At 31.3% G+C, this 10,000-nt stretch overlaps 1 protein-coding gene and 1 long non-coding RNA gene across 20 annotated transcripts in view; one reads left to right on the forward strand and one right to left on the reverse strand.

Annotated features, from left to right (window-relative positions):
* LOC124950356 (ankyrin repeat domain-containing protein 6) overlaps nucleotides 1–10,000 on the forward strand; it is a 131,765-nt gene that overhangs the window by 91,056 nt on the left and 30,709 nt on the right. The gene's annotated exons all lie outside the window — the stretch shown is intronic.
* LOC124950433 overlaps nucleotides 7,406–10,000 on the reverse strand; it is a 3,376-nt gene continuing 781 nt past the window's right edge. The window contains exons 2-3 of the long non-coding RNA XR_007101361.1: nucleotides 8,248–8,478; nucleotides 7,406–8,163 (exon numbers count right to left, since the gene is read on the reverse strand). This is a non-coding gene — a long non-coding RNA (uncharacterized LOC124950433). The remainder of the gene's footprint in view (nucleotides 8,164–8,247; nucleotides 8,479–10,000) is intronic.

Here is a 10,000-nt window from a genome sequence, read left to right on the forward strand (position 1 = left end):
TTTTTTTTATTTATATTTATATATTTCTATTTCCAGTTTCATTTGAAAAAGAAAAATATCAATAAAGATGAAGGAAAGTTTTCTTATAAAAAATATCGCTTTATCATCGATTGCGAAAGAGAAAGATATATATATATATATATATATATATGTATATAGTGTCTATCTCTTTAGAACAAGATAAATGGCGCCGTTCGTGAAAGCCAAGAGACAAATTCCTCTCTGATCGACGAAAGAAGTATCGATCTCTCGGGCAGCTCCGATTGGCGATCTGAAACAATTAGTCGTGAAAGTACATCGAAGTTGGTATATCGAGAAATACCTTTTTCCAGTTACAGATCTGGTCGGTCCAGCACGACCCGAGGCGTGGTACTCACCTTTTTTTGTCATTCTTGATGCAATCAACTAATCAATCTCGCGTATCCCGGGTGCCAGAGAAATCGCTTCTGTGAACGGATGGATACGACAGAAAGAAAAGAAGAGAGAGAGAGAGAGAGGGAGAGAAAGAGAGAAAGAGAGAAAGAGAAAGAGGGAAAGAAAAAAAAAGACAAAGAGAGAAAGAGAAAAAGAGGGAGGAAGGAAGAAAGATGGAGAAAGAGAGAGAGAGAGAGAGAAAGAGATGAGAAAGAGAGAAAGAGAGAGAAAAAAAGTAAGAGACGTCTAACTGTGTCGAATCTCGATATTCCAGAAGCAAGATGCAGTTTTATCCAATTAACCTGACACGTATCCCGACGTATGCGTTGTGTGGCCTGAGATGTTATTTTCTATACCAATGTACATCTGCTGTCTCTCTCTCTCTCTCTCTCTCTCTATCTCTTTCTTACTCTCTCTCTCTCTCTTTCTCTCACTTATCTTTATATGGTAAAAATACGTCTCGTGATCTTTAGCAGACTGTTAGACTGCTTCGTTAACATTTGACCGTGACTCGAAGCGTAATTTCTTCACTGTTTTTCAATCCAGTAGCCGCAAATAAAGGATAAAAAAAAATGTGTCAAGGAGATATTGCTACGGAAAGAATATTGGTATTGGTTTTAAAAGAAAAAAGAAAGAAAGTAAAAGAAAAAGAAAAAAAGAAAAAAAAAAGATATGTATTAACTCGAATAAAAGAAATTTCTTCTCGTATTCCTTTCTTCTCGGTATTCATTTTCCTACGATTACGATTGCGATTATGGGATTAAATTTGATTAGAACGTTCGGCTAGATAATTACGTTGAAGTTTAATCAAACGTTTGACAAGTATAGAATATTTTCTAGATATTGTACGAACGAAGAAAAGAAAATTTATTATTAATAGATTCTGCGACACAGTAATTTTATGTCATTTATCATCAAATATATATATATATATATTGTATTTTATAAAAAATAAAATAAAACTATTATAAAACTGTATTTCATTTTATATATAGCTAAAATTAATACGTGGAACGTTTTAATCAATGAACGATAATTCTCTGATGATTTGAGAGGAAAAAAAAAGAAGAAGAAATAAAGAAAACAAAGAACGTCGTCATCTTATTTTTCTTCTTTTTTTTTTTTTTTTTTTTACGGTTACGAATAAAAAAGGAGAAAAAGAAAAAGAAGAAAAAAAAAAAGAAGAAGAAAGGAAAAGGAAAAAGTTCATCGAAGTAATATGTCTGAATGAAAACGTAAATCGTCGGATAGAAAAACGTATTGTTTTACAAAACACGAGACGCTTTTGCTGCTCTTTGATCGTACGGAAAGGCGTTAAATCGTTCATGGGGATCGCAAGGAGATAGACGTAGTTGATTTATACTCGGTAAAGTTACTCCACCACCACCACCACCACCACCACCAGCAGCAGCTATTTGATACAATAGCTTTTCTCTCTCATCCGTGACCGAAGTGGAATGTCGGAGATCGCGTGGCCATTTCTCGCGATCGAAGATGAGAATGTCCGTTCAAAGATATAATAAGAGGCAGCCTTTTACTGATATTATGCGAACGAACGACGACTGATACTTTCCTAGTATGGTGTAATATTACAAGATGGAGTAAGGTTAACAAACTCCTTCTTTACTTAACGTTTTACTATTGAATACTAAATCGGGCATGCAGAATAAAAAGAAAAAAAAAAGAGAGAGAGAGAGAGAGAGAAGTTCTATCGAGTTACTTTATAACAGTAAAATAAATTATTCCCCTATGTTCTATTCAAGAATCATGTTTCTTCAGGATTATTACTATGATTATCGTAAATGATAAGTTCTAAAGGAATTCAAAAAAACGTTGATAATAAAACAAATCCATTATTTCGTTTGTATTTAAAGATATTATTTAAGAAAAAAAAAAAAAAGAAAAAGGCCAAATCGTTATCATTACGTTACGTTTTATTTCACATTTATAAATATTTTTATACTTTGACCAGACATTAACTGATAATTCAAGGATATAATGACCGAAAGAAAAGTGATATTTCTCTATTTTCTTTTTATCTCTCTCTCTCTCTCTCTCTCTCTCTCTCTTTCTTCCTCTCTATAGTACCTATATATAGTTCCCTCGAGATTATATCCTATGGTCGAAGGGAAAGGAGAAAATCTACGAGCACACGAAACTATTCTCTTTTACGAGAAAATCCAGAGAGAAAAAGGGAGAGACAGAGAGAGAGAGAGAGAGAGAGAGAGAGAGAGAGAGAGAATGAGAGTGAGAGTGAGAGAGAGAGATATATATATATATATAGAAGCAAAAGTATGTACTGTAGATGTGTCACGTTGGTGTGTAGTCAATTATCGTTGGTAGTAAAAGGCTACAAGATGAGATTAAAAAAGAAAGAGAGAAAGAAAGATAGAAAGAAAGAAAGAAAGAAAGAAAGAAAGAAAGACTCGAATAGATTCTCGTTGGCAGATAAAACGAGTTGTGAGCTATTCATGGAGTCATAACGAACGGAACGTAGCCAAGAGTTGAATTCTATTATATGTGAGAATCACGATTTTGTGAATGGATGATAAATCGTTAATAATATTATCGATTTATAAAGGATTTACTTAAATAATCGATCCACAAAACGAAGTAATCTTTTTCTCTCTCTCTCTCTCTCTCTCTCTCGTCTTTTTCTAATATTTTCTCAATACTCTAATATTTGAATATTTTTTTCTTAAAATACTTCTTTTTTCCAACGACATATTTCTTTTTCTTTCCGTCCCCCCCCTCCGCCCCCTTTCTTCGGCTAATCAATTTTCTATCAATTTCCCCCCCCCCTCCCTCCCTCGATCGTATAAAGGAAAAGAAATAAAAAAAAGAAGAAATCCGATTCATAAAAAATGTAATATTAAATGATATTTTTTAATATCGCCGTAAGAATTTGATTTTATCGGATACATCGAATAATCGTAAAATTTCTGAAAAGCAAGACATCTCGGTGTTACTTTAGGATCGCGTGTTTCCTTCGCGGAAATGATGCGGTACATGTGCTAACTCCCATCGGTATTAACAAGCTCCAACTGGTACGGCCTTGGGCTTCCCACAGTGTCAAGTGCATTATCCTTGACAACGATGTTGCGTGACCAATAAACGAGAACGAAAGAGTGAGAGTAAAAGAAAGAGAAAGAGAAGGAGAGAAAAAGAGAGAGAGAGAGAGAGAGAGAGAGAGACCTACGTTAATAGTATCTTTATTTCTTTTTTGAATCTTCGCCAAACATCGCCCTTTATCATCGAGAAATTGCTCATCGACGTTTCGCCACACCTCAATGATGTCTCTTTCTCTCTTTAACTCGTACGTACGTACCTTTTTGATTTTTCTTTTCTTACGAAATTCAAGTAAGAAAGTGGGATTTGGATTTATCTCAATCGAAATCTGGAATCTCTTTTAAGTATCCCAAGACATTCTCATGACTTCCTTTTTTTCTTTTCCTTTCCCCCTCCCCTCTCCCCCCCCCCCCATACACCAACCCCCTCTTTGAAAAATTTTCGTTCCTCTCGAAATTTTGATCGTAGATAAAACAATATAATGACTTCGTTATATGGATTCTTTCTGTTTCATTATATCTTATTAATCGTCCACTCAATTTCACCTATTTGATGTTAATAATCGTATAAATAGGAAGAGGAAGAAAAAGAAGGGAAAAATAAAAGAAAAAAAAAAAAAAAAAAAAAAAAAAAAAAAAACAAGAGAGAGAAGAAAAAAGAAAAGAAAAAAAGGAAACATCTGAAATCTTAGGAAAGAATCTCCTAATAGTTCTTATATATTTTTACGTTTCTTAACGAAGTATTATATAATAAAAAATATAACAAAAATTATAACGTTTACCCGTATTTAAAATGTCGATCTTCTTGATAAAATTATTTATTTCGATTATATCTGTTTAATTTGATGGTCATTTTATTATCGATCTAATGTATGTACGTATATAAAACATGAGTATAAATCGATTATGTGTTTACATTTTGTGTGTGTGTGTGTGTGTGTATATATGTTTAAATTTTTTCTTTCTTAAAGATATTATCACATGACAACGATTCTCATTCACGATTTTATCCTATTTTCAAAACAATTTTTTATTTGCATTGCAAAAAATATTGACAAATATTACGGACAAGGATTGATTCTATCGATCACATTGTTCGCGATCTTAATTGAAAATTCATCGAATATAAAAGAAATCAATGAGAAAAATATGAAATATAATAAATTAAATTAAATGAGAAATGATAAAAATTTAATATGAATTTATTAAAAGAATCAATACAAAAAAAAAATATATATATATATATATATATATATATATATATATATATATATATATAGATTAACAAATAAAATATAAGTTTGATACGAAACGAAATACGATCGATTACGGATAATCAATTATTAAGCTTTGAATATAAAAAAATAATATATATATATATATATATATATATATATAATATAAATTGAAAAATAAGGTTTACCTAAATTATTGTAGAAAATTCAAGAAATGCGACGAATTTGAAGATGTACTCTCGGAGAAATGTTTATTCTATGGAGTGTCACGCTGTTATGAGATAATAACGAGTGTCTCCTTGACTTAATTCCAAGATTCGTGATCGTCTCTTGTTTTGTTTACACTTTTTTTTTTGTTTCCCCTTGTCATTCTATATACAATGTATAAATACATATACATAGGATAGAGAAATGATATTATATTTTCGTATTTCGAAATATGAAATATTTACGTACGTATAATAAAATTACTTTCTTTCAATTAAATTATCGATATAAATCTTACTGTAATCCTAAATTATAATATTTGTTTACTTATAATTATCTTATCGACGTATCTTATTATAAAATCGTATTTATTTGAATAATCTTATTAAAATCATATCGCGTTGAAATATTTATCGATTCGATATTAAGGATAAGAGGTTCAAAATAATCACACGCTCATGGATCCATGCTTTATGAAAACATTGAAAAAAAAAACAAAAAAAAAAAAGAAAAACAAAAACCAATAAAAATAAATAAATATATAGAAACTAATCCTCACTTTTGTACTCTTATCATTATCGCATATATAATTTTACGTTGCTATATATAGCCAAAACTATATATAGAAATATGAAAAGATTTAATAAGATACGATTCGAGCTATTAAATAAATGAACGAATGATAAAAGATCATTGAAAAAATTGAAAAAGGAGGATCGAACATTCGCAAACAATTTAACAAATCCGTCCAAGGATCAGATCTGAATTTATACGAATTGAATATATGTGTATGTATCTACTGATATCTACATATATATATATATATATCTACATAGTAATAATACTTTGCTAGAACGTAGAACGTGTAAAGCACAGCGATTACGATCGGCGTATAATGAAATATACGTGTATGTCATGGGGGTATTACTTACCGTAATATTTCCATATTTCTTATCGCTCTATCCGTAGCCGCATCGAATGTAACGAGGCTTAATCGCACCGTTCGAATACATACTCGCCGATTGAGCGCTCGCGTTACTTATCCCTCATGTTCTTTCAGCTTCTGGAAATGATTATAAGAGAGAGAGAGAGAGAGAGAGAGAGAGAGAGAGAGAGAGAGACCTATGCGCGAAAATAAATAAACAAGAATGAGAGAAAGGAAATAGGTGATTATCATAAAAAAAAAAAAAAAAAAAACAACAGAAAAAATTATAACCTTGGAAAAATTCTTAACTCCAAGATAAACAATTAATTTATATTTCCTACTAAAGATAATGTTGAGCTGATTGAATGTGATCGATGTAACTTTTTTGTTCTTTTTCTTTTTTCTTTTTTTTTTTTTTTTTTTTTTTTTATTTTTTCTTTTTTTTTTTTTTTTTGTATTTGTTTTTTTTCCTTCTTCTTCTTCTTCTTCAACGACAAACCATTATCTCGCTCGGTATATATTTTTAAAAGTAATCTTCCTTTGAAACAATTTAAGTATGTACATTCTTACATGTTCACGAACATGTGACGAACTTTAATTCGATATGCGTACGCTGAGTCAAACAAGAGAGAACTCATTTTGTAGTCCGTTAACGTCTCCCTTATATCCGCTTACGTCTTTTTCGTGGTAATGCAAATAAAAAGAAAATGAAATGAACGATGGAACGAAGGAATGAAAGAACGAAAGAAAGAACGAAAGATAGAAAGATAGAAAGAAAGAAAGAAGGAAGGAAGGAAGAAGAAAAAAAATATATATATATATATATATAAAATTCTACATTATCATATCAAAGAAATATTTCTCCCTTTCAATCTCGGCTGAATCATCGTTTCTATAATAACATACAATATTATCCAAGTCGACGACAACTTGATTTATAATTCGATTGTTATAAATTCTCCAACAAAAAAAAAAAGAAAAAAAAAAAAGAAAAAAAAAGAAAAAAGAAAAAAAAAGCAAACAAGAATCTTTTTCGCGTTATAATGCAAGTAAAAAAAAAAAAAAGAAGAAGAAGAATAAAATAGAAAGAAAAGAGAACAAAGGAAGTTAAACAATTCTACATCGTCATTATCAAAGAAACGATTCTCCCTTTCAGTCTTGGCCGGTGTTATCGTTTTTATAAAAAATAAAAAAAAAGAGATGAACGAATATTTGACATTCAAGATTTTGCAGATTTTCAAGAAAATTGAAGAATAGGACCTCCGAGAATATGATGCAAAGGATAACGTTGACCCTTACAAAAGGACAGACGGTTCTTACGATAACGTCTTCAACGTGATCATGCCGGGCGATGTTAATACATACCACGAGAGAACAAGCACGACATGCTGGAACAGTCGAAAGAGAAAAAGAGAGAGAAAGAGAGAAGGAAAAAGAGGACAACGACGAACTTCTCGATCTAAGGTCGAGCGAACGTCGTGACCCGACTTGTAGTAACCCTTTCCTCCCTCATCTCCACCCCCATCCCCGTCTCATTCTGTTTCTTTTCCTCTTACCTGAACTCTTCGATCTACTCGAGATGTAAAATAAGTACATGCTGGTAGGATGGATGCTCTTCGTGTCATTCTTTCTCTCTCGAGCTTCTTTCCTTTTCTCCCTTTTTTTTCTTCTTTCTCTCTCTTTCTCTCTATCTATTTATCTTTTCAACACTCAAAAGATGACGGTTATTATATGCTTAATCATTGTTTATCATACATCTATCATACAAGAAGATGCAAAATCTGACAATTCTAAATGCGGAAATCTTTTTTCATAGCTCGTATAATATTTTCATCTAATAAAATGGAAAAATAATAGTTGCGATCTCACGGTGATAATAATCAGATGAAGAAGTGTAAGAAATTTAACCGTCATAGAGATTGGCAATTAATTTCATTCGGGGTTAAACGGGGCACTATTACAAATCATCTTACGAATCCGTCGTAAATCATATACACTTATCTCTACACTTTCATGAGAGTAAAGATTCCTTTTTTTTTCTCTTTCTTCTTCTTCTTCTTCTTCTTCTTCTTCTTCTTCTTCTTCTTCTTCTTCTTCTTCTTCTTCTTCCGTCTCCCCATTTGTGCAACGTATGTCACGTATACAGAGAAGTATTAGATAAAAAGATTATGATCGGTCTGGTTGGTTGGTTCGTTGGTTGGTTGGTTGGTTGGTTGGCTGGCTGTTTGGCCGGTGGCAACCCGTATGAATTTACAGGAAAAGCGAGAGTAAATCGTTGACATTACGTTTGACCTTTACGATCGAACAGTTTGCCCTATGTGAACTCACTTACGTATAATACCTTATGTTATAATATTGTATGTGTGTATCTGTGTATAGGGAAAGAGAGAATATATACCTGTATGTTCGTATAAATAGCTATTCTCGCTGGAGTTGTAAAGAGCCAGCTAATCAAGCAGCTATAATCTCGGTACTGCCTTCGGAGGCAGAGAGCTTGAATTAACTAAAAGGCGAGGGGCACGGATTAATTACCACGTCACGGCCGGCGCTCGCACCCGGTCCACGATAAAAACTTCCTGATCTCTTCTTTTACGTGCCACGAATCGTGCTCCTTCAACTTCTTCCATTTCTAGTTAAGTTGTGATACTCGAACGTAAGAGATTTCAAATATAAAATGATCACGCGAAATACTCTTCTACTCTTTGAAAGATATATTATTCATTTAGAAATTAATCAATAAAATTATTTGAACAATTTGTATCTTTTAATATCTGCTCTAACAAAACAAAACAAAACAAAACAAAAAAATATATATATATGTATATATGATATTGTAAATTTTTTTGGACGAGTATAAGAAATTAAAAAATTTTACTTAACTCTAAAATATAATATGTCTTATTAAATGTATAATTTAGAATGACGACGATAATAAATCTCATAAAACGGCTCTCTTGATTTATTTATTTTTTTTTTTTTTTTTTTTAATCGAAATATCTTCTTTCGTAATTATCCTTTTCGTTATTATCAGTACAATAGCATTGTTTTGTTTGTTTGTTTGTTTGTTTGTTTGTTTGCGCGTTATCTCGATCTTAAAAAAATAAAAAAAAATAAATAAATAAGTAAAAAAAAAGTATTTAATAATCTTGAAAATTTGTATTATATCATTTGCACGGAGAGAAGTGTATCTATATACATATTTTCAAATGTTCAAAGTGTCATAACGCAGCAGGATAGGTTTATTTCGTCCTATCTCAATAAGAAAGAGAAAGAAGAGGGCTCGAGCAATTAAAGATGATCGTTAAAAGTCGACGAGCTTCGCTCATTACAATTCCACAATAATTACTCTCTTAGAGAGCAAATGTGACCTTCTGTAGCACGAGTCGAGACACTTCTCTCGACTCTACCTTCTTCAACCTTCTTCTCCCTCCTTCTTTCCAGTCAACCGTTTGTATGTAAGTATTTACTACTACTACTACTGCGACTACTACTACTACTACTACTACTACTACTACTACACTACTACTACTATTACTACTACTACTACTATTACTACTAACACTACTACTGTCAACGACGACGACAGAGCTATTAAAATGATTGCGAAGGAGGACCACAAAGAAAAAGGCGTGGCATATACATCAGATAAAAACTGTGATATGGATAGAGGGACAATGATTTGAAAGGAGAGAGTTGTCTTGTTCTGATATATCTTATAATAAATCATACTTTATTGATTTTCTTCTTGCTTTCTTTCTTTCTTTCTTTCTTTCTTTCTTTCTTTCTTTTTTCCTTCTTTTTTCGCTTTCGAATATAAACGATATCTGATATAATAATTTTAATTAATAATATTATATATAAAAAATGTACGTCCTGTTAATAAAACGTTAGGCTACAATTTTTTATATTAATTTAGAAGAAAAAAAAAAAAAAAGAAAAAGAAAGAAAAAAGTGTAAAAAAAAAAAAAAAATATGAAAGGACGGATAAAAAAAAAAAAAATAAAGAAAGATATTTCATTTTCTACAAATATTGAAATGTCTGAGACGTATTGTCTCATACTTATATTTGCATAATTATTGTCATAAGTGATACGGGGGATATTAGACTTCATACAAAATACGATATTATATGTAAAATAACATACGTCTTT

This window comes from Vespa velutina, chromosome 1 (assembly GCF_912470025.1).
Source record: "Vespa velutina chromosome 1, iVesVel2.1, whole genome shotgun sequence".
Taxonomy (NCBI): Eukaryota; Metazoa; Arthropoda; class Insecta; order Hymenoptera; family Vespidae; genus Vespa; species Vespa velutina.